This window comes from Hemitrygon akajei, chromosome 8 (assembly GCF_048418815.1).
Source record: "Hemitrygon akajei chromosome 8, sHemAka1.3, whole genome shotgun sequence".
NCBI classification, from domain to species: domain Eukaryota; kingdom Metazoa; phylum Chordata; class Chondrichthyes; order Myliobatiformes; family Dasyatidae; genus Hemitrygon; species Hemitrygon akajei.
The window spans coordinates 139,431,269-139,445,795 of NC_133131.1; positions in this window are offsets into that span (position 1 = coordinate 139,431,269).

Here is a 14,527-nt window from a genome sequence, read left to right on the forward strand (position 1 = left end):
AGAGGCAGTCAAGTTAAAAAACCCCAGAAAATGGAAAAATTCAGGGTTCATAAACAATGGGTACCAGGTGATAATAATCATAAAGAAAATCAGAAATGGCTGACTGCATCAGAAAGATAGACACATTCAATTGTTCAATAGGCTCATGTATACTAAACTAATTGAACAGTATTTTGAAGCAAATGAAATAGCCCACGAGAAACAAGTACCAATTTTGCTGAGTGTATTGGATTTAAAGGCAAACAATTTGTTTCAAAGTTTAACTGCTCCAGTCAAGCCAGCAGTAGCGAGATCTTTGCTGATGTTGATGCACGAAAGTAATGCAGGAACATTTGGAACCAAATCCGTTGTTGATTTCAGAATGCTTTAGGTTTCATAAGTGGAACCAAAAAGAAGAGACTGTCAGAGTCAGAATCAGAATCAGGTTTATTATCACCGGCATGTGACATAAAATTTGTTAACTTAGCAGCAGCAGTTCAATGCAATACATAGTCTAGCAGAGAGGAAAAAAAATAAAACATAATAATAAGAAATAAATAAGTAAATCAATTACATATATTGAATAGATTAACAAAAGTGCAAAAACAGAAATTCTGTATTTAAAAAAATGAGATAGTGTCTGAGCATTGTCAGTTTGGTAATGGGCTTAATGATGCACTGAGAAATCATTTAGTTTGTGGAATCTTACAAGAAAACATTCAAAAAAGGCTCCTAACTGAAACACAACTTACATGTAAGAGAGCAGTTGAAATAGCTGTATCAATGGAAACAACAGATAGAGACATAATTGAGTAGTAGTCAGGAATGAAAGTGAGTGGAACAAAATTGAGACAGCTAAACGTAAGCCAGTCTGGCCAAACAAATTGTGCTACTATTGTGGCAGAGGCTCACGTACACCAGACCAATGCAGATTTGAGGGCGAGCATCGCAGAAAATACAAACAGTAGGTCACATACAAAGCATGTTTGGCAGGCAAAAATAAATTGTCTGCACATGGAAAAGAGAAAGCTGCTGTTTCAAACAGAGAACTAATCTGTATGCTGTTGAGGAAAAATCTGATAATGATGAGAGTGACTCAGGGCTGAGTGCCCTTGAGATTCCCAATATGAAAACTAACAACAGGCAAATGATATGACTTAGACCAGAGTGAAGGATAGATAAATTAGAATGGAATTGGACACTGGCTGGGCTGTTTCAGTCATTCCACAGAATGAGCTTAAATGGCATTTCAAAGATACTGAACTGAAGGCTGCAGATATCCAACTAATAATTTATATTGGAGAAAAAAAATAACTCCTGTGGGAATGACATTTGTAACAGCGAAATGCAACAACCCACAAGATACAGTGAGCTTGTATGTAGTAAAAACAGGAGGACCAGCATTGTGGGGACAATAGCAGCTTGTAAAAGTACTGTAGATGTAAAGACCATGGCCAGATAAATGTAAGGCCAAAAAGAAAGGAGTCAATAGAGTAGCAAAAACAGAGGATTCATCAGAAGATGTTGTGGATGAGGAAACCAAGAGGAGAGATCAATTCGTAAAGGTAGCAAAAGAAGGATTAATAAGAGAATACTCCAGTGAACTAAATGGACCTTCCCAAGATCAAGATGCACAAACTGGAAGAAGTAAAAAGCAGGAGGAAAAAATGTGTGCAGAGCTGTCAGAACCATTTCTGGCATTCTCAGATCAACTTGTACATCCTCTACTGAGGAGCCTGGAGAGCTTGAGATTGTTTTCACAGCAACAAGTCTCATCTGCCAAGCAGAGTGATCCTCCTTGTCAGGAAAAGTGTTATCCCACAAGAGGGAAAAACCTTCCACAGCATTTAAATTTATGGACCTGAATGGGACAATTTATAAATAGACTATCCTGTGGATGTCTGTATAGTAGCTTTATTATATATAATGTGTATATGGTAGAGATGCATTCTATATTGAGTTAGTTTATAGCTGTATGGGGAAGAGAGTTTTGTAGTAATACTTGAATAATACGAGGGGTGATTGATAAGTTCAAGGCCTAAGGTAGAAGGAGATGAGTTATACAGCTCTCGTTACAATGCACATGCAGTTCAACTCTTTGAGTGATTATGCAGAAAGTTTGAAGTTAATAACTCATCTCCTTTTACCCTAGGCCACAAATTTATCAATCACCCCTGATGAGTTATTAACTGATGAGTTATTCACTTCAAACTTTCTGCATAATCACTCAAAGAGTTGAAATGTACGTGCATATAACGAGAGCTGCATAACTCATCGCCTTCTACCTTAGGCCATGAACTTATCAATCACCCCTGCTGTGGACACTTCCTGGAGGTCCAAGATCCATATGCTCCTCGACCGCTGGACTAAGTGTGTAAATGTAGGAGGGGACTATGTTGAAAAATAAATGTGCTAGGTTTTCTAAGATTGGCTCGTTCTACCTTAGGCCACGAATTTGTCAATCACCCCTTGTATTGTATATATATATGTTGATTGATTAAGCATTCTTGTTTGTTTAAATAGTTTATTATGGGTTATATGTATAAATACCTGAATTGCATATGTCATCATGCTTCCATGTGATATGTGTGTGCCTCAATTAAAGTAAAGGACAAACTAAGACCCATATTTCCGACTCTATCTTTTCCTTTTAATTAATTTAATGTTTCGACATTACAAAACATATCATGACAGTCTTTCACACAGAGAGCACAGGTATCACTAACCGGCTGCCAGGAACAGTAGAGGAACAGATATGATGGGGCATTTAAGGGGCTGCTAGATAGACATCCAAAAATGCAGAGAACAGAGGGATATGGTCATGTACAGGCAAATGAGATTTAGTTTAATTCGCCATTGTGGAGACACCAAAGATTCTGCAGATATTAGAAATCTTGAGCAAAACACACAAAATACAACCAGAACTCAGCAGGTCAGGCAGCATCTATGGAGGGGAATAAACTTCTGACATTTTGGGCCTCGACCATTCATCAGGGCTCTTTGTCACTCCAGATGAAGGGACTTGGCCTGAAAGGTTGACTGTTGCTTCTCCATAGATGCTTCCTGACCTGCTGAGTTCCTCTGGCATTCTATGTGTGTAACTCAGCATTATAATTTAGCACAGACATTGTGAGATGAAGGGCTTGTTCCTGTGCTGTACTTTTCAGTGTTCTATATATGTTAGGTGATCACTGCACTACTTCTGGCTTAACATTTTGCTAAATTTGAATGTTTATCCCTGGCCGGTTTTGTGAAATTAAATAGAAATTTCTATTAAATTTCTTCTGAGCTGTTTCCCTTCATGATCGTGCAAAAAGTTCAAACTCCATGAAGTTTGTGTTTAATATGAATTGCCAAGTCAAGCTAATCCCTTTATTATTATTTCAACCAAATAATCTTTGTTAACAACCATTTAACTGTATATGTCAAGAAACATTTAAGTTAACTCTTAGGCTGTATTTTCCGCTTTCTAATCCCATTAAAATTATTTTGAACATATTTCCAAATATTAATCAGATGGTTTTCTCAAGCTGGTGTCTGACCAATGCAGCTGGACTGTCAGGAGAAATCCAGAATTCAAAGTACGAAGTAAATTTATTCTCAAAGTACATCTATGTCACCTAATACAACCATGAGATTTGTTGTCTTGCAGGCATGCTCAGTAAGTCCAAAAACCATAACAGAATCAATGAAAGACTGCACCCAACAGGCCAGACGAATAACCAATGTGCAAAAGAGGACAAACTGTTCAAATATACTGTAAAAGAGAAAATAAATAAATAAGCAATAAATATTGAGCACATGAGATGAAGTGCCCTTGAAAGTGAGTCCATAGGTTGTGGGAACATTTCAATGATGGGTGAGTGAAGTTGAGTGAGATTATCCCATTTGGTTCAAGAACCTGATGGTTGAAGGGTAATAACTGTTCCTGAACCTGGAGATGTAGGTCATGAGGTTCCTGTACCTTCTTCCTGATGGCAGCAGTGAGAAGAGAGCATGACCTGGGTGACGGGTGCCCCTGATGATGTATGCTGCTTTCCTGCAACAGCACTCCTTGTAGATGTGCTCAATCATGCTCACTTGAAAAAGTAAATTAAACCATAAAGGAGAAGACAGGCTCAGGGGTGTATGCAGTACAGGTCCAGTTGCTCCCACAGACTAAGTGATGAATTTTATGGGCAATGAGTATGAGATCGTTGATTATTGTTTTTAAGGCACATCCCATCATTTGAATTGCAAATCTAATTTGATAACTTATCCCTAAGTAAAATAGAATGAAGTTGTTGTGGAAGTTATTTGGGCTTTCAAATTTCACTGGTTGCAGGTCCTCTTATTAAGAGAGATGCCAACAGTCAGGTTCCGTTGAAGACAGGAATTCTGTTCTAAGGTGATCACATATATTTACCAGATGGGAATGTTTCAGCAGCTGCTGAGTGAGACCTGAAACTGTAGGCGAAGGTGAAGGGTGAGAGAATCAAATGCTGAAATTCTTGGATGACTGCAGTAAGGGTTGGAGCTGAGGGGTGAGCCACAGACACTCGAGGAACCAAAGCTCACAACGGCCGATAACCAGGGGTATGGGTCAGCGGGGATCACTCAGCTATCTAGTTGGCCAGGACCCAGCGGAGACTAGCTGCCAGTGTGACAGCCAACGAGTCAGACCAATATAAACATGAGCACTCAGCAGAAACAACACTCAATTCTGCACCTTGATTGATGACGAACCATTTGCAAACTAACCTTGGTGAACAACTCTACAAATTTATTAATATGTTTACCTAAAAATCTCATATCTTCTTTTGCCACTACTCCTAGAAGCCCATTCCATGCAGCTGACTCTCTCTATGCAAAAAAAACTCACCCTACACATTTTCTTTAAACTTTCCTGCCTTAAATCCGTGTTCTTTTAGATGCTAGCTGCTAACAATTGCCTCCTGATGGGACATGAGCTGTATGGATATTGACTGATGGCAGAATCAGAGTTGAGCACGATCTTGGACACACGTAGTCTAGCCATTCATGCTTTGGTTACCCTGAAGGTGGATCAGTTGGGCATATGACCTCAGTGAATGTCAGTGAGATGGGGAAGGATAGGAGATGATGAAGTACAATTACACAGTGGCAGTGTAAATATAGCTTCATAGCTTCCTTCCCATAGTGCTGTGGATCATGGAGGTGGAAGAATATGGTTGACCTTTAATTCTGAAAGAGCCGATTCTACTCTTTAGATTCATCAAACTGTCACACATCAGTGCTTTAAGTCCATCACCATCTATTCAAAGGAGTTGAAGAATACTGATAAACGCTGACCTTGCCAGCAATGCCCACATCGAGGAAATGTTGTAAAATAATTTTGAAGTCTGCAAGCTGAGGGGTTATGGCATTATGGTGGCTACATAATTGGACCAGTATCCAGAGATAGGAAAGGGAATTTCTCATGAATTTAAATAAGTCTGAGTGAACTAGCGTCAGCATATCAGAACCTCAATGATCACACATTACTGTATAAACTCCTGTCCTTCAGGAAAGGATATCTCCCATTTTACCCAATCACGATGATAATTGACCCCAGACCCACTATTTAGTTGATTCCTAACCGCCTTCAGAAATGCTCCAGCAAAGGCAATTACCAAAGACCTGGCTAGCAACATCCATCTTCCGTGAATTATAAAGCAAATCAAAATATGAGTGACAATCAATGCTGTAATCATCATCATTATGTGCTGTATTGTATGACATGGTGATCATGGTCTTCCATCTGTCTTTAATCTGAGAAGTTCTAATAAGCTCTTCAAAACTTTTGCCTGTCCATCCCTTGATGTAACTCATGAATGCCATGTGCTGTTGCCCGCTATAATGATAATCATGTAAACCAAGCAAATGATATTGAACTTAATCTAGCCCTGATACCATACTTACTAATTACTGCCCATTACAAATGCCCGTTGGCATTTAAGGCAACAATGAAAGTCCTCCAGCTCTGGCAGTGCCCAGGGCTTCCCTCAACATGCGAGTAGCTTCCTCTCAGTTTTCACTACTCTCAGTCACGCAAGTCCCAGGTAGAGACTCAGAAATACCACTGCACTCAGGTGTAGAAAGATTCTTCATTGCTGTTTCTGTAGGAATTTTGTTTTACCAGTCAGGATTGTTAGCCCCGAGCTGAACCCCCTAACCTGGAGGACCCGTGGACCACCGTCTGTCCTGTGTCCTTTGACCTGTTTGGCATGCGTGACCTGACCAAGAGCCAAAGCATAAAGCCCTGATTCCAGCCAATGTAGCTCTCGGGGTCATTGAGGTATGCGAGTCTCCAAACTCCAACAAGGTTGTGGTCTTCTTGGAGGCCTGATACCATAAACATTGATTTAATTGAAATAGATAGTGGAAAGTTGGGTGACTCCAGGGTTATTGAAACTTTCAGTAGGAAAATATTTGTGCAATATTTCCTTGTAGATATACTGTACATTGAGGCTACTGCTAGTCATTGAACAACACATGATCAACAGTATTAATGTTATTTTCTATAACACATATATAGTCAGTGAATGACTCCTGAACCGATGATAGATCAGGCCTTACATGAAGGATTAAGGTCTGCTCTGTATTATTTAAAAGGCTGATCTTAATGGGAAGTTTAGCAATTACAGATCTTCCAGAAAGTGTTAGTTTTCCTTAAGATCAATTTCTGTTTTGCCTTTATGTTGCTCCCTAGTTCCTATCCCAATCCAGTCCTGGGATTGAACTTCCAACATCCTCTAAGTGCCTTCAGATTTTTCCTCCTACCCCTCTCCTAGCTTCTCCACCCCTTTGATTATCTCCCAGATTCTCTATCTAATCCCACTTACTTCAATTTTCTTGCTGACTTGTTGATAACTTTTACCTAATTCTCATTATCTTCTCTCTGGTTTCCTTGATCCTTTCCTATCTTTGTCAATCTCTTTTCTCCCCCATCTCATCTTTGCTTCCTCCTTGAACGTCCTACTGCAATCGCTCACCCTAATCTCCTTCACATTCTCCATCCTTCAGCACCCCAGCTCTCTGCTCTTTTCTCACCAGCAGTCACTCTTCAGCTGAGATTCTTTCACTGACCATACTGCACCCCACCCCCCAATCTTTGCTGTGCTTCCAATGTTTTCACAGGAAACCAGGTAATTCTTTCCACTGATTATTAATCTCTTGCCACCCTGATCGTCCCCTTATCAGCTCCCTCCACATAGTCCTCCTGTGATTATCCCTCCAATCGCTGATCTTCTCCATCCCAGAAATATCTCTACACTTCTATGCAGTTTATTGCTTGCTTTTCCCCGCCCTACTCCTCCAGTCTCTACCCTTGCCATGAGGGGGGTCGTGTGGACAGGAGCTAACATGCAGATTAGGTGTGACCGTACATCCAAACACAGAAGTTATTGTAGTAACGGGAATGCCACTGTACTTTCACACTCGAGTGGGCTCCACCCCGCGCCATTCCTAACAATCTGTGAAATCACATTTGTCCCAATACATTTGCATCATGAAATGCATTTTATTCAGAATGTGCATTAAATTACACTTGCAGTAATCATACGATTTACATTTCACATGTGATCCTACTTTACCAGCCTCTAAAATCAATGTGCAATATTTTTCACCTGTATGTAACAGAACATGAAGGGTAAATAAATCTATTGTGTTTGCATTGACCTATCAACAGACATTACTTTAAAAAGTGTTATTGTAATGGAAATGACTCTATTATGACAGAGCAACCTTCAGAAAAGAAACTGGATATTACCAGCAATCAAGTATGATCCATGCAATGTGTGACCGATTTGTTGCTGCTGCAGCAGATGGAAGTCTCACATGAAATTTATACTCTGGCTTCATTATCTCATGCTGGCGCAAGAGCAAGCACTAACTACCCTGCTGCTGGCCTTAGCACAGACATCTTCTCTCCTGCTTGGAAAGCTGGAGTATTCTGGAGTTAGGTGAATGTAGCAGATATTAACTTACACAAGAACCGGGCTTCATTTCTTACTGGAAATGTAAATAAGTTCAGGAAGCTTGCAATTAGCCTTCAGGTTTTTTTTTAATAAATTGTAAGCAATAAATTGAAGTTAAAAGCACAGGCTGCTTCACAGGCTAAGAGATTGTATATGCAAGAGCCAAATTGTACAACAATGGGATTGTGTTTATTGGCTTCCATCAAACAAAGAATCATGGCTAAATAATTTGCACCTTCATGACTTGGAGTGCAAGCTGACAGACCAGGCAGATGGATGCTGTCTCTTAGCAAATCATGATCACATGTATAGGAAATCAATAGTTTTTGTGTAGCTATTCTATCAGAGTTTCGCTCTCTGTTGTCAGAAGGCTCTAGAATATTAGTTAATTAGTTTGTCCCAAAAGTGTTTGAACCTTCAGAGATGTCTTATCAATTACAATGTGCCTCCACTATGCAATCCAAAAGAATTGCTTGACACTCCAAAGTACTGAAATAAACAATGTCTTTGTAGCTAAAAACACAAAATGCTGGCAGAACTCAGCAGGCCAGACAGGATCTATGGGAGGAGGTAGCGACGACATTTCGGGCCGAAACCCTTCATCAGGAGTCTTTGTAGCTATTGATCTTGTATTGAATCAGCCCCTGTTACGTTTGATCTTAAGGGTATAAAATGTGATGTACTTTTGGCTTTGTGAGCCTCTACAGAGGGTATCTCCAGAATGATGCCTGCAGGTTCTGATGAATAGCGACCTCTATATCACCAGCTTCAGTGACTTTGACCACAGTCACAGTATCAGGGGGATTTCCAGCGATCTCAGCAGTCTAGGGCTGAGTATTTTTGGGAGTAGCAGCCACACTTAGATCTGTTCGGGTCAACAACCACAGGATCACAAAGTATCAAAGAACATGGCTGAGAGGTGAAATGACAGATATTAAAGTGTGTCGTGTATATGGATATGTGTGTTTGTATAAGGGACCAGCTAAGCCTGAAGAGACAGGGCCACCAGTTGCAAATGGTGGTTATTGACCATTTGGGACGCCAGAGGGTGTGTGTATGCTCGTTCAGGAGACTGTATACTCGCTTGTGATTTGTCTGTGTGTTTTAGAATAAGTTTGAAATCATGGTAACAAGAGTTTTAAATGCAGGCGTCATGAGTTCAGCAGCACAGATGTGGCAGATTGCAGAGTACATTGTGGTTTCAAGTCTGCATTGTTTAATTTTTATCCATCCTTTATATTTTCCTTAGTTTGGGAATTAGTGTGGAAATATTTGAGAGAGGTTGTACCCAGGTGTATCTGTTGGGATGGCACCTGTTAAGGTCAGACAACGTCAGGTCGAGAATCCTGACAACCAGAGCCAGCCCTTGACCATGATCGGTACCATTCACAAGCCTTTCACAGCCGAGGAGAAGCAGAGGCATTTTGTTGGAGCTGCCCTCATTTAAGGTCACTTGTGGTAATTCTGGTGAAGCTCGGGGAAATGATTGAAGTTCATCAGAAATATACACGTGTTAGTGAAATCGGACAGCATGCCCAGAGAGTGCAGGATGGCCCATGGGCAGCTACCAGGAATGAAGGGAGATATCACTGCTTTAAGGTGAAATGAGGCATTGACTCGGGTGAGGTGACAGTAACTGGGGAGTGATAATGTCAGTAGTTCAGAAAATGAATGAGCCAACCATGAATTATGCATGGCGTAAATATCGAGTGTATGAAGAATACTCGGGGTTGAATGACCCAATCTTCCTGAAAGTGTTGAAGGAAAGCGCAAGGTCAGCACATCACTGGGTTTTAGATTTGGGAATAGCAGTGGGATTGACCTACCCATCTATAGGATCTTGGGCTGGGGAAATAGATCAGAGGAGGGAGAAAAGTTGTTGTAAAATGGCTGCAGTGGATGTAGCCGCTGTAAAGACACAGAGGTTTTGCTTTGTGTGCCAGTAACTGGGGCATCTGCAAGGGAGTACCAGAAGAGACCTGGAAGAGTAAACCTATCAGGCCAGAGTTAGAGATGATGACCTAAAAAGAGAGAAAGATGTGAGAGTCACCCACCAAGACTGTCAGAATGGCAGCAGTGTCTTCTCTGTACGACCAGATTATAGAGCTGGTGAGGTCAACATCCAGGTCAGACAAACGGCTTGCAGCAGCCTCCATTGCGAGTGCTGGTCACCCACAGATGTACACAAGGGGTTTAATAAAGGGGGCAGCAATGTGATGTGTTAATGGACACAACGTCACCTGTGTCAATAACTGATCTGCCTTTGCTCATGACTGGAGAGACGATTTACATTACCAGTGCTGGAGGTGCAAGTAAAAGAGCTGAGCAAAGTGAGCCTCAGGCTCCTGAGATAGAAGAAGTGCCACTTCCTGCGGATTTTTGGCTGAGCCCAAACATGAGGGTACTGTCCTGGGGATAGACACACTGAATAAGGCAAGTGCCATCATAGACTCAGGAAAGAGAAGAATAAGATGGGCAAGACAAGGATGTTGAACATGTGTGATCCACAGAGCAGTCAGAATGTCCACAGAGAGACAGCAGCCCCAGTCAGGGACAGGAGACGGGACGATGTATGGAAGTCCCGGGGGTAGGGACCAAACACAGGCAAGATGTGTCAAAAGCAGTGCAGTTGACTGCAGAGGGAGCAGAAATTAAAGTAAAGACTCACCGGAAAGGGGAGTGAAAGGAGCAAAAAGGGAATGAATGTGCTAATCTCAGGGCAGAGAGAGAAAAGGAGCATGCGTCAACAGAAATTGCAAGCATGCAGAAAGAAGCTACTGGAGCCAGTTTAGTAAAATTATATGAAGAGGTGGAGGCAGAGGAGGAGAAATAGAAGAGAGAGGGAGCCAAGGATGCACCAGACGGGAACTGGACTCACTGGGAGGCAGGATTCGCAGTAGCCCCACCATATATTAGGCAGATACTACTGAACTTATATCATGAATTGATGCAGCAGGAAAGCACAGCATGATTATGACCCTCTGGCAGGCCTGGGGCTGGCCAGCGACAGGCAAAGAGGTTGAGAAATTCTGATGCTGTTGGATCATTTGTGCCCAGCATAATGCAGTTGAGGGCATAAAGGTGCAGTCGACAAACCAGCCATGGCAAGGGGGGCCTGGGCAAACATCCAACTGGACTTTGTGGTCCCCTGCCAAACAACAGTGGGGGAAAGCTATGGTCTGGTGATCTTGGATCACTTCATCTGGTGGATAGAGGCTTTCCCAATGAGAGAGGGAACCACCAATACGGTGGCATGGGTTTGAGCTCAGGAAATCCTCTCCACATCTGGAAACCCCAGCTCAGGTGGTCACAGATCAGAGAGCACATTTCACAGCGAAAGTGATGTGGGATTCAACTATGATTCCACGTACCCTACCATCCTGAAAGCTTAAGGATGGTAGAAAGGGTGAACCGAACAATCAAAACTCTCTTAGCTAAACCTATAACAGAGACGGGAAAGACATGGGTTGACATATTGCTAGGAATCCTGATGAGATTGTGAGCAACCCTAGGCTACATACTGGGTCTGAGCATCTATGAGTTACTGAGTGGGCAAACAATGCAACTCTCTTATGGGGTGATTACAGGTTGTGGTGAACCTGGAACTTATAGGAATAAATGACCCAGGATGTGAAGGGTCTCAGTAACCAGCTTAAAGTGTTGAGGGACCGAGCAAAACAACAGCAACACATTGCTATCAGAGAAAGGCAGAGGCAGAGAGGATAATCCTCCCACAGCCAGGAGCTAGGGAGGCAGAGCGAACTGTGAATGAAGCTTAAAGTGTAACAATAACTATACTTTGTAATGAAGGCTGGTTCTTGGAGGTAAATGATTAGTTGTATAGATCAGAATAGAAAGATATTGGGGAAAACAGTTGGGAAAGGATTTGAAGTAAGGCCAATACATTAAATTCCACAAGCTCGATGGCAAGGCAGACAGAGGAAGAGAAAAGAAATCGCACATTCTGTCAGAAGGAGTGAATACAAATAAGCTGGCCCTTTCAGTTGTTGGGCCAATGATCAGAAGAACAGTCCAGGAGAGGGTGCCACTGAGTCGAGGTCCTTGTAGCCTTTCAAATAGAGTCCACCCCAAACATTCCTGTAAAAGACGTGTTGTCAAAATCATTCTGACAATCTTCTGTCATGGCATGGAATGTGAACTGTTGCCTGTGTGAACTTGAACAACATTACCTTGCTGTGACCCTGCTCACAGAGTAACTACTGACAGTCACTACTGATAGCTTTAGCTATCAGAGAAGGAAGGGGTGAAGAAGATGTGATCACATTTCTGAAATGTTTGATTTCCATCTCTGCACAGTCTTGTAGATAGCTAATTAGGGATGTTTGATAGTGTAGATATAGGAACATACTAGGTCAGTAACTGGGGAAGGGAACTGAAATGAAGAGCATTTTCGCTGCTCTGTTTAATCAGATTCTCCTTTAAGTTTGGCTTTCCTGGGACAGATTTCTGTCCAGGGGCCAAGAGGAGGGTATTATAGGGTGTATTCTGGATTTACGTGAATATAGCAGATATTCATTCAAATAAGAACCAGGCTTCAATTCTTATTGTAAATGTAAATACTGTAAGTTCAGGAAGCTTACAATTAGCCTTCAGTTTTTTTTTGTAAAATAAAAGTATAGGTTAAGAGAATAGAGACTAATCGCAGACTAAGAGATTGCAAATGCATCATCCAAATGTTCAGACAATGGGTTTGTGTTCATTGGCTTACATCAAACCAGGCAACATGACTAAATTATTTGCATCATTGTGACTTGAGTTCAAGCTGGCAGAGCAGATCGATGTTGTCAACTTAGTATATCAAACATGGACACAGGTATAGACAATCTATAGTTGAGTATTCAGAGACAGCCCTGACAATATTATTTTTTGGTGTTGGCTCTCTGTTGTCAAAAGATTTTAGAATATTTGTGTTCATTACTTTCTCCCAAACGTGCTTGGACCTTCAGAGGAGCCTTATCAATTACAGTGTGCTTCTAAGATGTATCACAAAGGAACCATTTGCAAACTCAAACTATTGAAGTAAACAATGTGATTGTAACTACTGAAATTGTGTGAATCACCTGCTGTTACCTTTGATCTTAAGGGTATAAACATTGTGATGTTCTTTTGGGTTTGTGAGCTTCTACTGAGACTGTCTCCAGAATGATGCCTGCTTGTTGTGATGAATAAAGACACAATATCACCAGTTTAAGTGTCTCTCCGGTGACTTTGTTCACAGTCACAGCAGTGAGAACCATCAGCAATAATCAAAACCAGTCCCTTTACCAACCCACCCTCTCCTCAGCACACTAATCTCTGATGATACTCATTGATGATGAATGCTGCTGCACTATGTCTAGTCAACTGAAGAAAAGGAAATTTGAAAATCAAAGCTTTAGACATGGAATATAACCCATGGAAGTACTGAGCAGTAGTGATCCCTGGAATCTGGAGCAATGCAATGGAGACACAAGGGTCTGCAAGTACTGTACTGGAATTTGTACCACTCCTCCAGATTTCAGAAACAATCCCTGTCCTTTTATGTGCTTTTGAAACCTGGACTACCTATAGCAGGCAACTCAAGGCCCTTGAATGATAACACCAACACTGTCTCTGCAAAATTCCCCTGATTCAATGGAAGGACCAGCAAACCATCGTCAATGACTTTTCTTGGCAACAACTCCAGCACTGAGATCCATCTGTGTTTCTTGCAGGTCTGACACCAGACTCCTGAATCAAGCACTCTATACTGAGCTCTGTGAAGGCACAAGGAAAAGATTCAAGGATGTGTTCAATACTTCCTCAAAGAAACATCTCCATGTTTCATGGAAATTTCTGGCCCATCTCAAAGGTGAGAAGGATATTTGGGAATGTATTAAGGACCGCGACTCCATGCATTGTAGGCTCAGTGTTAATGGTAAGAGCCCATTAGCTCATAGGCCATCCACACACTGTCACATCAGGTGTCTCCTGCCCCATCTGTGAAAGGCTCTGTTGTTCTCCTGTTGGCCTCAATGGTCATCATAGAAGTCACAAAACCTGAGTTAGTAAGTTATTCTCCATCCTGAGGGACTTTCTGAGAGGAAAGCTGAAAATGATGGGGGAAATCATTACACTGGTCAGACTATAGGCCTTACTGGACCATCCCACAATAGGCAATAGAGAATAGACAATAGACAGTAGGTGCAGGAGTAGGCCATTCAGCCCTTCTAGCCAGCACCGCCATTCACTGTGATCATGGCTGATCATACACAATCAGTACCCCATTCCTGCCCTCTCCCCATATCCCTTGACCCCGCTATCTATAAGAGCTCTATCTAACTCTCTCTTGAATGCATCCAGAGATTTGGCCTCCACTGCCTTCTGGGGCAGAGCATTCCACATATCCACCACTCTCTGGGTGAAAAAGTTTTTCCACATCTCTGTTCTAAATGGCCTACCCCTTATTCTTAAACTGTGGCCTTTAGTTCTGGACTCACCCATCAGCGGGAACATGCTTCCTGCCTCCAGTGTGTCCAATCCCTTAATAATCTTATATGTTTCAATCAGATCCCCTCTCATCCTTCTAAATT